The 14,389-nt window shown below is 40.3% G+C and overlaps 1 pseudogene; it reads right to left on the bottom strand.

Moving 5' to 3' along the window:
• Positions 1 to 4,600: 4,600 nt before the first annotated feature.
• On the bottom strand, positions 4,601 to 10,031 carry LOC133066824 (TAR DNA-binding protein 43-like; annotated as a pseudogene).
• Positions 10,032 to 14,389: the final 4,358 nt, after the last annotated feature.

Raw genomic sequence — 14,389 nt, 5'->3', positions numbered from 1 at the left:
AAATAATACAAACATTTCTGGTTTTATAACATATGTCCTGGTGAAATACATGACAACAATATCAAAAAGGCCAGGAAAGGGGAATGAAAGTGTTAGGGGAAGCACACTGATTGAAACCGCCCACCCTGGCCAGGCACCATAGTAACCATTTGCATGAGTTGTTTTATGGCAGGAGATCCTGATAAGGAATACGGAACTAATAGGCCACCACCAGCCAGAAGAGTTCGGGAAAGATCGAGAGGAGACACTACCTGTCCGTCCACTTCCCAGAATCCCTCTTGCTAGCATCCATCTTGGCTGAGTGATGCGTGCACAACCAGGAAAGACTCTGAATTAGAATGATTGGCCAAAGACCACCCGGAAACTAATCCCATCACCATAAAACCCAAGACTGCGAGCCACGCGGCAGAGCAGTTCTCCTGGGTTCCCTTACCTACTGCTCTCCACCCGGGTGTCCTTTCCCAATAAAATCTCTTGCTTTGTCAGCATGTGTCTCCTCGGACAATTCATTTCCGAGTGTTAGACAAGAGCCCAGTTTCGGGCCCTGGAAGGGGTCCCCCTTCCTGCAACAAAAGTATGTTGTCAAAGTTCTTACATTGAGTATAAAATAGTGTATTGTTGAAAGTAGACTGTGATAAAGATACACAGTATAAAGTAAAATAACACAAAAAGAACTAATAACTACTAAATGAATAAAGGAAATAACGTGAAGCTATAAAATGTTTTCACTTGTCCATAAGACAGCAACAAGTGAGAAAAGGGGAAGAAAGGGCATGTTAGACAACAGCAAGAAGGTAGATATAAACCAGCCTTATTGATCGTACATTAGATGTAAATGGTGTAAACCAAAGAGCAGCAAACCTTTTCTTAAAGGGCTAGAAGGTAAATAGTTTACCTTTGCCAGTTATGAAGTCTCTGCTGCAACTACATAACTGTTTTGCTGTAGCCATAAAAGTAGCCAAAGAAATGGATGTGGTTATGTTTCAATAAATTATTATTTACAAAAGCAGGCTGTCTGCCAGGCTATAGTTTACTAGTCCCTTGTTTAAGTACCTCAATTCAGAGGGAGTAGTAGACTGGGGGAAAACCACAACTTAAATACATGCTGCCTACAAAAAAATATTTTAGTATGATGTCCTGTATTGAGTACACGTGCTCCCATGTCCAACTCTTTGGCAACCCCATGAACTGTAGCACACCAGCATCCTCTGTGAATGGAATTTTCCAGGCAAGAATACTGGAGCAGGTTGTCATTTCCTTTTCCAGAGTATCTTCCTACTCACAGATTAAAAGGATGGAAATGATATACCATGCTAAAGTTGCAAAGAAGATCCAATTCTGATTCCATGTTGGAACTGTTTTTGACTTGCTTTTTGGTGCTGTTCTAATTATAATCATATATAATGCAGTGCCTCAGAAAACCCAGCCCTTCTGCCTGACTACTGGACTAAATTGTCTTTGCTCAGCTCACAGAGAGATAATCTGACCCTATACATCTGTGATTACCTACAGGAGAGAACAGATTAACACATTCCTTTCAGAAGCTGGCAGTTCCTGGAGCTGTTTTGCAAGTCTGATTGCCCCTTTTTGCTTTGCCTCTTCACTGCCTCTTCCTCTGCATTCTGCCTTTTTACTTTATTTCCTCACTGCCCCCCACCCCTACCATCTCTCATCTATAAAAGAGCCTGGCATCCTGACCCTGATAAATGGGCATTTTGAGACACTAGTCTGCCATCATCTCAGTCAGCCAGCTTTCCTACTAAAGTCGTATTCCATGCCTCCATACCTTGCGCGGATTTTTTGGTCTGGCGACTGTGTGGCATAGAAATTGAGTTTGGACTCGGTACCTCTAATAGGAACCAAAGGGAAGATGGAAGGCCAACATTAACATTAGCCAGAGTACATCTAGAGCAAAAGAGGGGTAGGGTAAAGAGAAAGAGAGAAATCAAACAGAAAGATGGCTACTTCTGCCAAATGAAGCGGATTGCCATTATTTATTTCATCTGCAGACTCCTGGGAATGAGACTAACCAAATAAGACAGGAAAGGACTTGCCAAACCGCTATCATGCAGCTGTGCTTTTAGCCTTTCTACTGTACTGGAAGGATCAAAGGAGCTAGAAAGAAGGGAGGGATCCTAGGCTTTTCTTTTTTTCTTTTTTTTGTGGTGGCAACAAAATTTTTATTCAACTGGTTCAGAAAAAGATTTTGGAATGAATGCATTAGATAACCAAATACACTTTAAAAACAAATCTTTGCCAAATAGTTTACTTCTAAACTTCAAAAAAATTTTTTTTGTAATGTATAATTAACTACCCAATAGCTATGTCATACCATAAACATGCTAATAGATGGTTGTTCTCAACATTCAAATCTTTCTAAGACTAGTAACCAGATTTACACAAGTGTTAATAAGGGATTAAAACCATGACCTTGACAAAGTTAATTTACCCTGAGCTCTTTGAAGTTTTGTTTGTTTAGTCTTTGGAGGTCCCTGAATATCATTTTAAGTGTTACTATGTTACTTCTGCTGGATAATAGTGCAAGTGCTAAAATGTAAAAATCACATAGTACAAAGTTTGGAAATCATGCAGTTTAGATGCAGAAAAAAATTAAATCAAGGCAAGATCCTTTTACTGAGGAAACTGAATAAAACGATGTGGTGACCATAAGTCTGAAGGATGGCTTCATTTATAAAACTTTAAAACATGTAACTTGTAAAATGACAAATTTATTTTTTCATAATCTAGTTAGATAAGGGCATTAAGTAAATTATCAACACAAAAACTGTCATTCTTCCATTAGAAAAGGAGCTCGACTCTCACAGAAGTTAGTTATAATTTAAGTACAATAGAGAAGCAATATATTACTGCTTTTACATCCTTAACAATGCATCCTGAGTGTCTGAATTTTGTAAGCTATTTTATCAATATTGTTCGCTTCTCTAGTGGCTCAGGCAGTAAAGGAATTTGCCTTCAACGCAGGAGGCCTGTGTTGGATCCCTGGGTTGGGAAGATCCCGTGGAGAAGGGAATGGCAACCCACTCCAGTATTCTTGCCTGGAGAATTCCATGGACAGAGGAGCCTGGCAGGCTATAGCCCATGGGGTTGCAAAGAGTCAGACACAACTGAACTAACACGTTTACACCTTTATCAATATTACTCTATTTCCTCACCTTTGGAAGACAAAGACTATTTCACTTAACACTTCCACAGACAACCCACCTTGCTAGTTCTTAAAGCTATCAGGTTTCTTGACAGATTTCAGGCACAAGATAATTTATGGTTTCTTTTACTTTATCCTTATTGCAATTAATCCCCAACTAGAAAGGTGCTGATATTCCTTGCATTTCAATTGACAAGCTTTGCTACAAAGCATTTTAAAATAATTAACATTGTTTTGCCCACTCCTCCAAATAAGAATATTTTTAGAAGTCATGATTTCTCAAAGGAGGTTTATATAGGCCATGCAAATAGAACATCACCGATATGCACAGAGGCACTAAGAAAAAGCTAGAGGGTACTGCTTACCATTTTAGCTGCAGTCACCTAGACTTATTAAAAACTAGATTTGAAAAAGCAAAACAAAAACTTTTCACTTTGGGTAATGCAAGAACAAATAGCAGTTGAATCTGGGTATCAGCTGTCTATGTATGACAAGTAATAAATCCATTTGACTTCAGACAACTTTTCAAATAAGTTTATTTGAAGCAAAATAAACTATTGCAAGAAAGGTCATGAAAATTTCATCTCAAAAGGGTCAAAAAAGGAGAATTAACTGCTTTGAATTCTTTGCATTCAGGGCTGCAAACCAAACACACATTATTACTTAAATCAGTTTTATTTAAGAATTTCCAACATTGACAACTCTTATAAAAAAGCACCCAAGCACAGGAGACAGAGCTGCAGCACACAGCATTCTTAGGGGTAAGTAACAGACATCAGAACTTCCGCCTTCCTTGGAGACACTGAGGTCACTAGTGAACTCTGCTTCCAAATACTCGTGTAAAGCACACCATAAGCTCAGCACATGTTCTCAGCCCCTCAGCTTCAGTTCACACTACCACACTTACAGATCTGTGACAGAAGAGAACACACACCATACAGCATTCACAGTAGGTGACAAAAAGGCAGGGGAAATACAAACATCGTTTCACTGAACACATTCAGCTATCGTAGGTTAACTAAGAACAAAACTAAAAGTCTTCGAACAGATGCAGATGTCCTTTGAATGCAAAAAATATTTGTATGTTATTTGCTATCACTGCTCTCAGCACACTCTCTTACCAAAGCCACAGGACTTAGAGACACATCTTGCCAAGTTAAAAAATATCCATTATGCACCACCAAATCTCTGCACATGCTCTCTCCTTTCCTCGCTCATACTGGCACCATCATCGATCCCACACAAGGTTTCAAAAGTTTTAACAGCCCTCTGGTTCCACATCACAGGCTTGCATTCACAGCGTTGACACAAGTTCATGAAATAAAGAATAGTGTATAAAAATGAGACACTTACTATCAAAGACGCAGCCTGTGCAGCGTGATGAGAATCCTTGAATGAGAAAGCATGTGGACAGAAGTATTCCTATGATAGAATTATTTACAGCACTACTTTCAGCAAAGTGCTTCTTCCATAAACATTTGAAATGAGATGAACTGCAAAGATTAAATGAAGGCTTTGTATTGTACTTTTGTATATGAAGGGAGACAAGTGTTAAAAAAAAACAAAAACAGAAGAACCAAGCACTGTGACACCATGCTCTCTAAAGAGGAGATTTCCCAAGGAAAAAAATTGATATGGTGGGGTTCGAATGAAAACAAGAATAAAAGAATGTAGTTCTAATCAATGGTTTCCATTTTGAGCATGCAAAGAATTCACTTCACAAGTCCATGGATAAAATACTGCAGGAGAAACATTTTGATACCAATTGTAGTGTGTTGGTTTATCAATCAGGTTAATAGCAGTTCACTTTCAAACACTCAATACTTCAACCCTTTATGTAACAAAACTTAAAAAATTCATTTAGCTCTTTTTCTAAAGAAGAATGCCAGATATACTGCTGAATATACTCCACACTGAAGGAGCCAATTTAAAAAATTCTTAAATATGTATTTTTACAATATACTTACCATGCGTTTAGAAAAATTTGAATTCCTACCAGTTTATACCAACTAACCATAACCCAATGTCAACATTCCCTAGCCAGAAGATTCAGAATCCATGCTTGGGCCAAAGCCTACGTTAAAACCACTGCCTGACCCTGCATTTGATGCTGCTCTCCAACCAATTGCTGCACCTGAATTAGAACCACTCTAAGAGTTATTTCCAGTACCAAAAGCCTGACTCAGCTCCCTCTGCATATTGCCTTGGCTTTGGTCATGACCTGACAGGTCTGGCTGGTTCTGGTGACTGGCTAACATGCCCATCATACCCCAGCTCCGTGCAGAGCTGCCTGGGCTGCAGCCATCATTGCTGGACTAATGCTAAAAGCACCAATATTCTTCCGTCTGCCCATATTACTACCTGGTTTATTTCCCGAACCAGCTCCGCCCTCTCTACTGTTGATCTACTGAATCCGCCCTGACTCCCAAAGCCACCTGGATCACCACCACATCTTCCACTGCTGTCTGTTGCTACCAGACAGCAGTTCAGCTTTGGATATATGTGTGCCGATTCCTTTAATGGTCATGTCCTCTTCACAGAGAGACTGGGCAACCTGATCATCTGCAAACGGAACAAAGGCAAAAGCCCTGAACAGCATGGGATTGAAGACATCTACCACTTCCCTGTACTGGCAGAAGAACTGCCGCAGCTCATCAGCAGTCATGCCCTCTGTACAGCACCCAGTAAACGCTTTTCTGCTTCCCAAAGGCTCCTCTGGGCTTCGATTAGAATTTGGAAGTTTACAGTCACACTGTTGCCCATCTATCACATGTTGCTGTGACGTGACTTTCACCTGGGTTTCATACTCCGTAAAATGAACAAAGTCAAATCCTTTCAAATGACCAGTTTTTAGAATATGCATTTATTTGGCTGTGTTGGGTTTTATTAGTTGCGACATGTGAACTTTTAGTTGTGGCATGTGTGATCTATTAATAATTCCCTGAACAGGGATTGAACCCAGGCCCTCTGTATTGGGAGTGCAGAGTCTTAGCCACTGGGCCACCAAGGAAGTCCCTGAATGACCAGTTTTAGTATCTTTCTTGACCTGAACCCTAAGCACCTCTCCAAAGGTACTAAAATACTCTTTTAGATCCTGCTGTTTTCCATGGGAGACCTAACACTATTTCTGGACTACTTTTTTCATGTTCACTGCTGATGAAGCATCCATCTTTCTTTTGTTATTGTTGTGATAGTTGACATCATACACCAGATTCCCTCAGCCAGCATTAGGGGCACGCAGAATACTTTCTACCAGATGGACACCTCTCATATACTGAGACACTGGCTTCCTGTAGTGCAGACCACGTGCCCCTAGAAGCTGGGCTGCACTGTCCCATCATTTTAAGATGGTTTCCAATGGGCTCGTCATTTTCATCTTTGGTTACCCAAATATATTCAGACGTCTTTGCTTGCCTTTCTGCTAGGCTGCTGCTAGGAAGCCCGACGAGGAAACTGAAGCAGCGAGGAATCCTAGAGCAGTCTAGCTACCACTTCGCTACCACACCCCTAGGCTTCTTTCTGAGAGGCAGCAAAGAGCAGTTACTCAGTGTGGGCTCTGGTTTCTGACTTCTCGAATTTGAATCTTAATTTCACCATTTACAAACTGAGTTAGAGTGAGTTTCTTAATATCTTTTAATCTGGAGAAGGTGGATAACATTTATACCTTATGGACTTTCTATGAGAATTATATCAGATAATACATGTGAAGCATTTGGTACACATCTCACAGTCAGCACTCAAGTAAACTCTGATGACACTGACGTCGCCAACCACCGTGGTATTCCTTGGAGAAGATGAAGTATTGTATGCTGTTTGTGCAGCAATTTTTAAGTTGACACAATGACCTCCACCCTCTAGCAATAAAATGTTCTTAAATATAAGTGCCATTTGAACATAAATAATAAGGACTTACTACGGTAGCACTCTACTCAATATTCTGTAATGACCTATATGGGAAAAGAATATAAAAGAGTGGATCTACGTATATGTAAGACAGAAAAATTACCGTTCCGGATAGCATGACTTAACCCAGGTGAATAAGGGAAAACTCAGTTTTCTAGCTTTCTCTTTTACTTTCACACACAACAAAACAGAGTACTTCTGACACCAGATGTGTGGGAGTTTTCTCGCACTACAAAATTCTTGGATATTCGTTGGTGTCTTAAGATTCTACTCAGTTCTGACATCATCCACCTGGAGATAGCACAAGAGCCCACAGGCTAAGGGCTCAGACCTACACAGGAGGAGTAGGCACTGCTGCTTCAGACGCCAAACCCAAGTCCATGTAGTTTCCTGTGCTTCTGAAGTTCCAACGACTTCCTTCTTGGTTGAGATTAATTTGCAACAGCATCTCACAGAATCCAGAGGAACATTTTCCTTACTAGATTACCATTATAAAACGATAAAACTCAGGAACAGCCAGATGGAAGAGATGCATAGGGCAAGGCATACAAAAAGGACTTGGAGCTTTCATGACTCCCCACCTCCCCCACCTCCAAATCTCCACATGTTCACCAACCTAGAAGTTCTCCAAACCGTGTCCTTTTGGGTTTTTATGGAGACTTTCATCATACAGGCATGATTGATTAAATCATTTGCCAGTAGTGATTGATTCAGCCTCCAACTCCATACCCCTCCCTGGAGGTTGGGGTGGGACTGAAAGTTCCAACCCTCTAATCATGGCTGGTTATACTGGTAACCAGCCCCTGTGTTTATATCACCTAGGGGCTTTCCAAAAGTCACTTCATTAACAACAAAAGACACTTTTATGGCTCTCATCACAGGAAATTTTGAGGTCTAGGAGCTCTATGCCAGAAAGTAGACAAAAACCAATATATATTTCTTATTATAAATCATGAAATTATATCAGGTTTCAGTAACCTGAAACTAGGTGTAGGTCAAATCCAGCCCACACCTTTTTTGTGCAGTCTATAAGCTAAGAATGGTTTTTACATTTTTAAATAGTTAAAACCAGGACTTCTCTGGTGGTCCAGTGGTAAAGAATCCCTGGTCCAGAAAAATTCCACACTTTGCGGGGCAGCTAAGCCTGTGAACCACGGCTACTGAAGCCCATGGGCCTCGAGCCCATGCTCCACAACAAGAGAAACACTGCAATATGAAACCTGAGCAGGAAGAGTAGTTCCTGCTCGCCACAACTAGAGAAAGCCCGTGCACAGCAATGAAGACCTAGCGCAGACAAAAATAGACTTTTTAAAAAGTCATCTTTAAAAAGAATAGTTAAAACCATTTTGTGACACATAAAATGATAAAATGCAAATGTCAGCATCCATAAACAAATCTGTGTTGGAATCAGCCATGCTCACTCATTGACCTATTGTTCGTGAGTTTTTTAGCCACAGCAGCAGAATTCAGGAGTTGCAACAGAGATGGTGTGGACCACAGAACCTAAAATATTTATTATCAAGCCTTTTACAGAAAATAAATTTGCCAACAAACTTGATCTAATGCATCCTTGAATTTCCCCATTATTTCTAAATGACCACAAACGGCAACTTGGAAACGGCCGACCCAGATAGCCCCATCGCAAATAGCAGAGTCCCAACCTCTTCCTGGCCAGGTCCTCACCTTGGTGTGGCGACCTTCTTTTGTTGGGAGTTTAATTTTCTTTGGAGCTTGGCAAAAAGCTTCTTTGGAGCTGATCTTCAAGTCCGAGGTCTGGTCTTTAGCTTTCTCTGCCTTCCCCTGCAGGAGTCAAGAGCTTCTTTGTATGCTGTTAAGGAGGCCCTGGGCTTTCCACGGAGCTTTCGGTTGGCAATTGCTCTCACCGGTTTATTATCTTTTTTCCTTAGCAAGAGCCACCTGATTCCCTGTTTCTTCATGATCTCTAACACCTGATACATAACACTAGCTGATGCATTCCTTTCCACTGCTACACCATTCCAGTTTCCCATCAATGAAAGCTTTAACGATTGGACCATCTTGTCTCACTGGCAATTTTTGCTCGATCTACTATCAGCCATGAGGTCCCTTTTACAAACAGGGTGGTGGATGATTCAGCTTCAAAGGTAAATCAGCGGCTTCTTCCTGGGACCACTTCAGGTTAGGGGTGCCAGATTTAGCAAATATAAATACAGTGCTCCCAGTTAAATTATGAATTTTGGATAAATAAAACTTTTAGTGTAATTATGTGCTTAGTTGCTCAGTCATGTCTGATTCTTTGCAACTCTTTGGACTGTAACCATGGACTGTCTATGGGATTTCTCAGGCAAGAATACTGGAGTGGGTTGCCATTTCCTTTTCCAGGGGATCTTCCTGACTCAGGGATTGAACCCGTGTCCTGCATTACAGGCAGATTCTTTACCCACTGAACCATCTGGGAAGCCCCAAGTATAAGTATATCCTGTGCCATATTTATATTTAAAAATTTTTGTTCTTTATCTGAAACTAAAGTTTAGCTGGGCAACCTGCATTTCACCTGGCAACTCTACAACAGGTTCCTCGGGAAGCAAATTCTGAGATGGAGCTTAGTTAGCAGGGTGTCATTAAACAGTGCCCTTACTATCAATACCTTTGGGAGGACTGGAGGAGAAGGAAGCAGGATAGCAGAAAGAAAAGTCTGTGATGCAGGCCTAGTGACAGGTCTGGCTGAGCTATGGGGATCTCTGGTACTAGAATGGCCCTTTACAGCAGTTCTGAGTTGGGCTGAGTTGTCCAAGCCTTTATACTCACACTGATCCATCACTGGATGAGGAGGTGCTTCCTGGATGAAGCAAATCTCTGCAGACAAGGCAAATCCTGAAGGGTCTGACAGCTGAAGGCTATTTGCTGACAGCACTCCCAGCACCAGGGGCAGAAAGTCTTTCCTGACGTGGAATCCATGTACTGGATATATCACAGCGTTTACCATGCTTGGAGAGAGGATTAAAACATTGACCAGAGAGAGTAAATGATATTTAAGAAGGATATCAACGGACATGAGCTTGATCAAACTCTGGGACATTGTGAAGGACAGGGAAACCTGGCATGCTGCAGTCCATGGGGTCGCAAAGAGTCAGACACAACTTAGCAACTGAAAAACAACAAGAAGGACTTTTCCATTTGAGCATCTAAGATGCTCAAGTGAAATAACGATCAAGTGAAATAATGAAATAACGTGTTCCATTGCCTAGAGGAGACCATGACACATAGATGGTGAGCACCAGCAGCAGTTACATTGATGTCTCTAAAACTGGGCAGGAAGGGTTGTCCAATGGTGAGGCAATTTTTAGAGTAACAAGCAGTGCTGTGCCAGCTTTCTCATCTACCTCTTGGAAGGTGACGACTGTAGAGGAATTCTTTGTTGGGGAGTGTTCTATGCCTGACTGGGCTTAAATTGGCAAATTCCTCTAGATACAGCTTTTTTAAAAGGAATGCCTTTTGAAAAAAAATCTTCAAAGTTAATTACTGTCTTTTTCCACAGACCAGATCCTTCTCTTGGACATGTCTGAGTAAGGTGGAAACCATTATCATAAAGTTAGGAAAAAATGTCTTATCTTCACCATGATACTTAAGCTGTGACGTTAGGTGAAACTTCTCTGAGTTCACTTTTCTAGGCTTTAAAATGAGAAACTTGGAGTGGTTTTTATGTGAAGGTTCTATCTAGTGTTGACCTTTTGTAATCCTGTGATTATGTATGTGGCTCTTGGCAAATAAATTTGGAACACTAACCAAGCCATATTGCTAGACACAAGACTTTAGCAATTTTAGAATTAATTTTTTTAGATTTTTAGAAAGTAGTTTAACAACCACTGTTCAAGTGGCTCAGTTTTTGAGACTGATCATGACAGATCATTTGGAGGGGAAAGTAGGGAGACAGGTTAATTTCTTTCTTATTTTAAATCTTACAGTGAACAGCTATAAAACTGGATATGTTAGCATCCCATGCAACGTCTGAATGGTCCAGGTAAAGGGGAAAGGCTATTTTCTCTGAGAACTTTTTTCTTTTTGCTTTGTATTATTTTAATGACAAAAGACATCAGCAGTGCATGCCTGGGCCTGTCAGGAACAGAGACTCTTCTGGGGAAGGTTATAAAGTTCTCTAGGTCAAAACAGTGGGGTCCTTGAATTTTTTTTTCATGATTTGAGGGCGGTTTTACTGTAAATTTGTTGCATGACTAAGGGACCATTTTTTTTTGGTGACATGAAGTGTTAACTCCCTAGTCATACAGACCAGCAGAGAGACACTGTTGATGCTGTATACCTCTCACTCAGCTCGGCAGCCCCTGATTAAGGCTGAAAGAATAACAGCGTCACTCTGGTTCCCTGTAGGTTTGAAATATAAAAATACCACTTATGATTTATCAAGAATCATATAATTTTTAGAGCACTTTTCATTTCACGTGGAAAAACCAAAGGAGGTAAGTAGTACTATCCACATTTTACAGGTGACACAGAGCTTCTGAGGGATTGAGAGGCTTGCCCAAATTCACACAAATCCAATTTTTAAAATTCCTTCTACGTTTAGCATGTAACATCATGTCCTTTTTAGTTGCCTAAACTAAGCCAATAAACTAACAAATCTTCATTGCACTTACATCTGTACGTATCTAGTTTTAGTAACTAGTTGCACATTTTTCATGTTTTCTGATAGAGAAAACAATCCATATTAACGACTTTTTTCAGTACTCAGAAGGAGCCAGCAAACTGTGAGTGTCTGAATAGAGGAGCAACAAATATTAATATAATTCTACCACAATACTGGTTTTTGGTTATTTTTTCTTCTAAACATTATGTATAAATTAACATGAGGTAATAATAACAGTACACTTGTTTCAACATGTGATTATGTTCAGCAATGATTATTTTTATTGACTAATTAAAGTTAAATAAATTACAACCAAAAAAGATACTTTCACCATGATCCATTCGTTGCTCAGAATAGCTTAGAATCTGTGGTTACAGATTGGAAATTATGGCTTTTAATGATGTGGTTCACCAGGTCATAGCAGCTGCATGAAAACTGAAAAGCTCAGTCATGAACTTCTCCTTTAGATTGTCTGTGATCATCTGCTGCTGCTGCTGCTAAGTCGCTTCGGTTGTGTCCAACTCTGTGTGACCCCATAGACAGAAGCCCACCAGGCTCCCCTGCCCCTGGGATTCTCCAGGCAAGAACACTGGAGTGGGTTGTCATTTCCTTCTCCGATGCATGAAAGTGAAAAGTGAAAGGGAAGTCGCTCAGTCATGTCTGACACTCAGCGACCCCATGGACTACAGCCGACCAGGCTCCTTCATCCATGGGATTTTCCAGGCAAGAGTACTGGAGTGGGGTGCCATTGCCATCTAGCCACAGTCAAAATGTAGTCAGTGCAGTTAGAAAAAGACACCTGGTTCTTTAAGAATTTTAGTGTCTTGTTTGACTTTTTATCTTGCAACCTTGGAAGGTAACAGACTGTGGAGGTACCTAAGATCAGAACTCCTCATTTTAAAACTTTCCTCCCAGGACCCTTTCTTTGTCATATCACCTGGGCTAAATGATAGGACACAATATCAGTTTGCAAGAAGATGCTTTGAAATGGGGTCCACCCAACCTCTGAGGTTGAGAGGGATGGTTTTATTTACTCTCTGGTGGGAAAGTTATCTGCTTTAGATTAAAGAAGAATTAGGGAATTATCTGGTTTGATTCTGACATCAGAAGTGCAAATGTTTGGAAAGTGCTTTAAAGTAACTAAGCGTCAATGTAAACTGCTAAAATGATATCTTGACTTAAAAACATTAGCCGGTACATTCTATTTTAGCAATGAGTTCAAACCTTTTTTTAAAATCAAGCACTGTTTGCAGGAAAGAATGAGTAAAATCTGAATTCTTTTCACTCTGTAAAGACAAACTTTACAACCCTATTATGATATTACTAATTTCTGTTTGTTGGTCAAACTCAGTTGTCCTTATATTACACTGCCATAGCAAAAAAAAAGAGAGAGCAAGAAATCCCAATCTATACGTGTCCAGGAGTGAGTATATGATTCCTTACCAACAGTTAAGGGTGCCAAGATAAATCAAATACCAAGACTGGGGTTTCTAAAACTTTTTCTGAAAGAAATATGGGCTAATTAAATAACTAACCTCTTTTGGTTGTTACTGTATGTACAGTTAGTATTGTATATATTACTATTATAATCATCACTATGAAATTATATACATATTCAGGTCCCCTGTGTCCAGAAACAGCCAACATATATTTTTAAATACTTTAAGAGTAGCACATATTAAACACATTGATCTTGAACATGAAACTCTACTTTGTTATAAAACATGAATCTGAAGAGGACATTTTTTTAAAAAGCTGTGATGACATGACGTAACCAATCTCATTAAAAAGTGGGGAGAAAAGTTTCAAATACCCATTATTTTGAGAACACAGCAACAACAAATTCCCTCATAGCTGCCTAGGTTTATTCAGAGGGTGTGGAGACTCAAATATTTCAATCTGCACATCCCCTGAAATTTAAAATGCTTCCACTAATAAGGTATAAAACCAGGACTCAGGGCCACTGAGAATCGATGAGGCTCTAGTGAAAAAATTTGAGAAGCTCCCCCTAACACATACATGTACTCAGTGAGGGCAAATTGCTGAAAAATCTTTACCTAAGTATTTCCCTTAGATCTCCTTCCTGACTGCAGGACCCCAGGACTCCTCTCTGCTCTCGGCGGCCCTGCCTGGACCTCAGCGTTGGGCTGAAGGATGTTTGAAGAACCGAGTTGGCAGAAAATATGTGTATTTAAGGGCATGTAGGAGCAAGCACACAGAAGAGCTATATGAAAAGATCTTAATGACCCAGATAACCACGATGGTGTGATCACTCACCTAGAGCCAGACATCCTGGAATGTGAAGTCAAGTAGGCCTTAGGAAGCATCACTAAGAACAAAGCTAGTGGAGGTGATGGAATTCCAGCTGAGCTATTTCAAATCCTAAAAGATGATGATGTTAAAGTGCTGCATTCAATATGCCAGCAAATTTGGAAAACTCAACAGTGGCCACAGGCCTGGAAAAGGTCAGTTTTCATTCCAATCCCAAAGAAAGGCAATGCCAAAGAATGCTCAAACTACCGCACAATTGCACTCATCTCACACGCTAGTAAAGTAATGCTCAAAATTCTTCAAGCCAGGCTTTAACAGTACGTGAACTGTGAACTTCCAAATGTTCAAGCTGGATTTAGAAAAGGCAGAGGAACCAGAGATCAAATTGCCAACATCTGTTGTATCATAGAGAAAGCAAGAAAATTCCAGAA

The sequence above is a fragment of the Dama dama genome, chromosome 12 (assembly GCF_033118175.1).
Source record: "Dama dama isolate Ldn47 chromosome 12, ASM3311817v1, whole genome shotgun sequence".
In the NCBI taxonomy this organism is placed as follows: Eukaryota; Metazoa; Chordata; class Mammalia; order Artiodactyla; family Cervidae; genus Dama; species Dama dama.
Note: the sequence above shows the minus strand (reverse complement) of the source record. Positions and strands in the feature narration are given on the sequence as shown.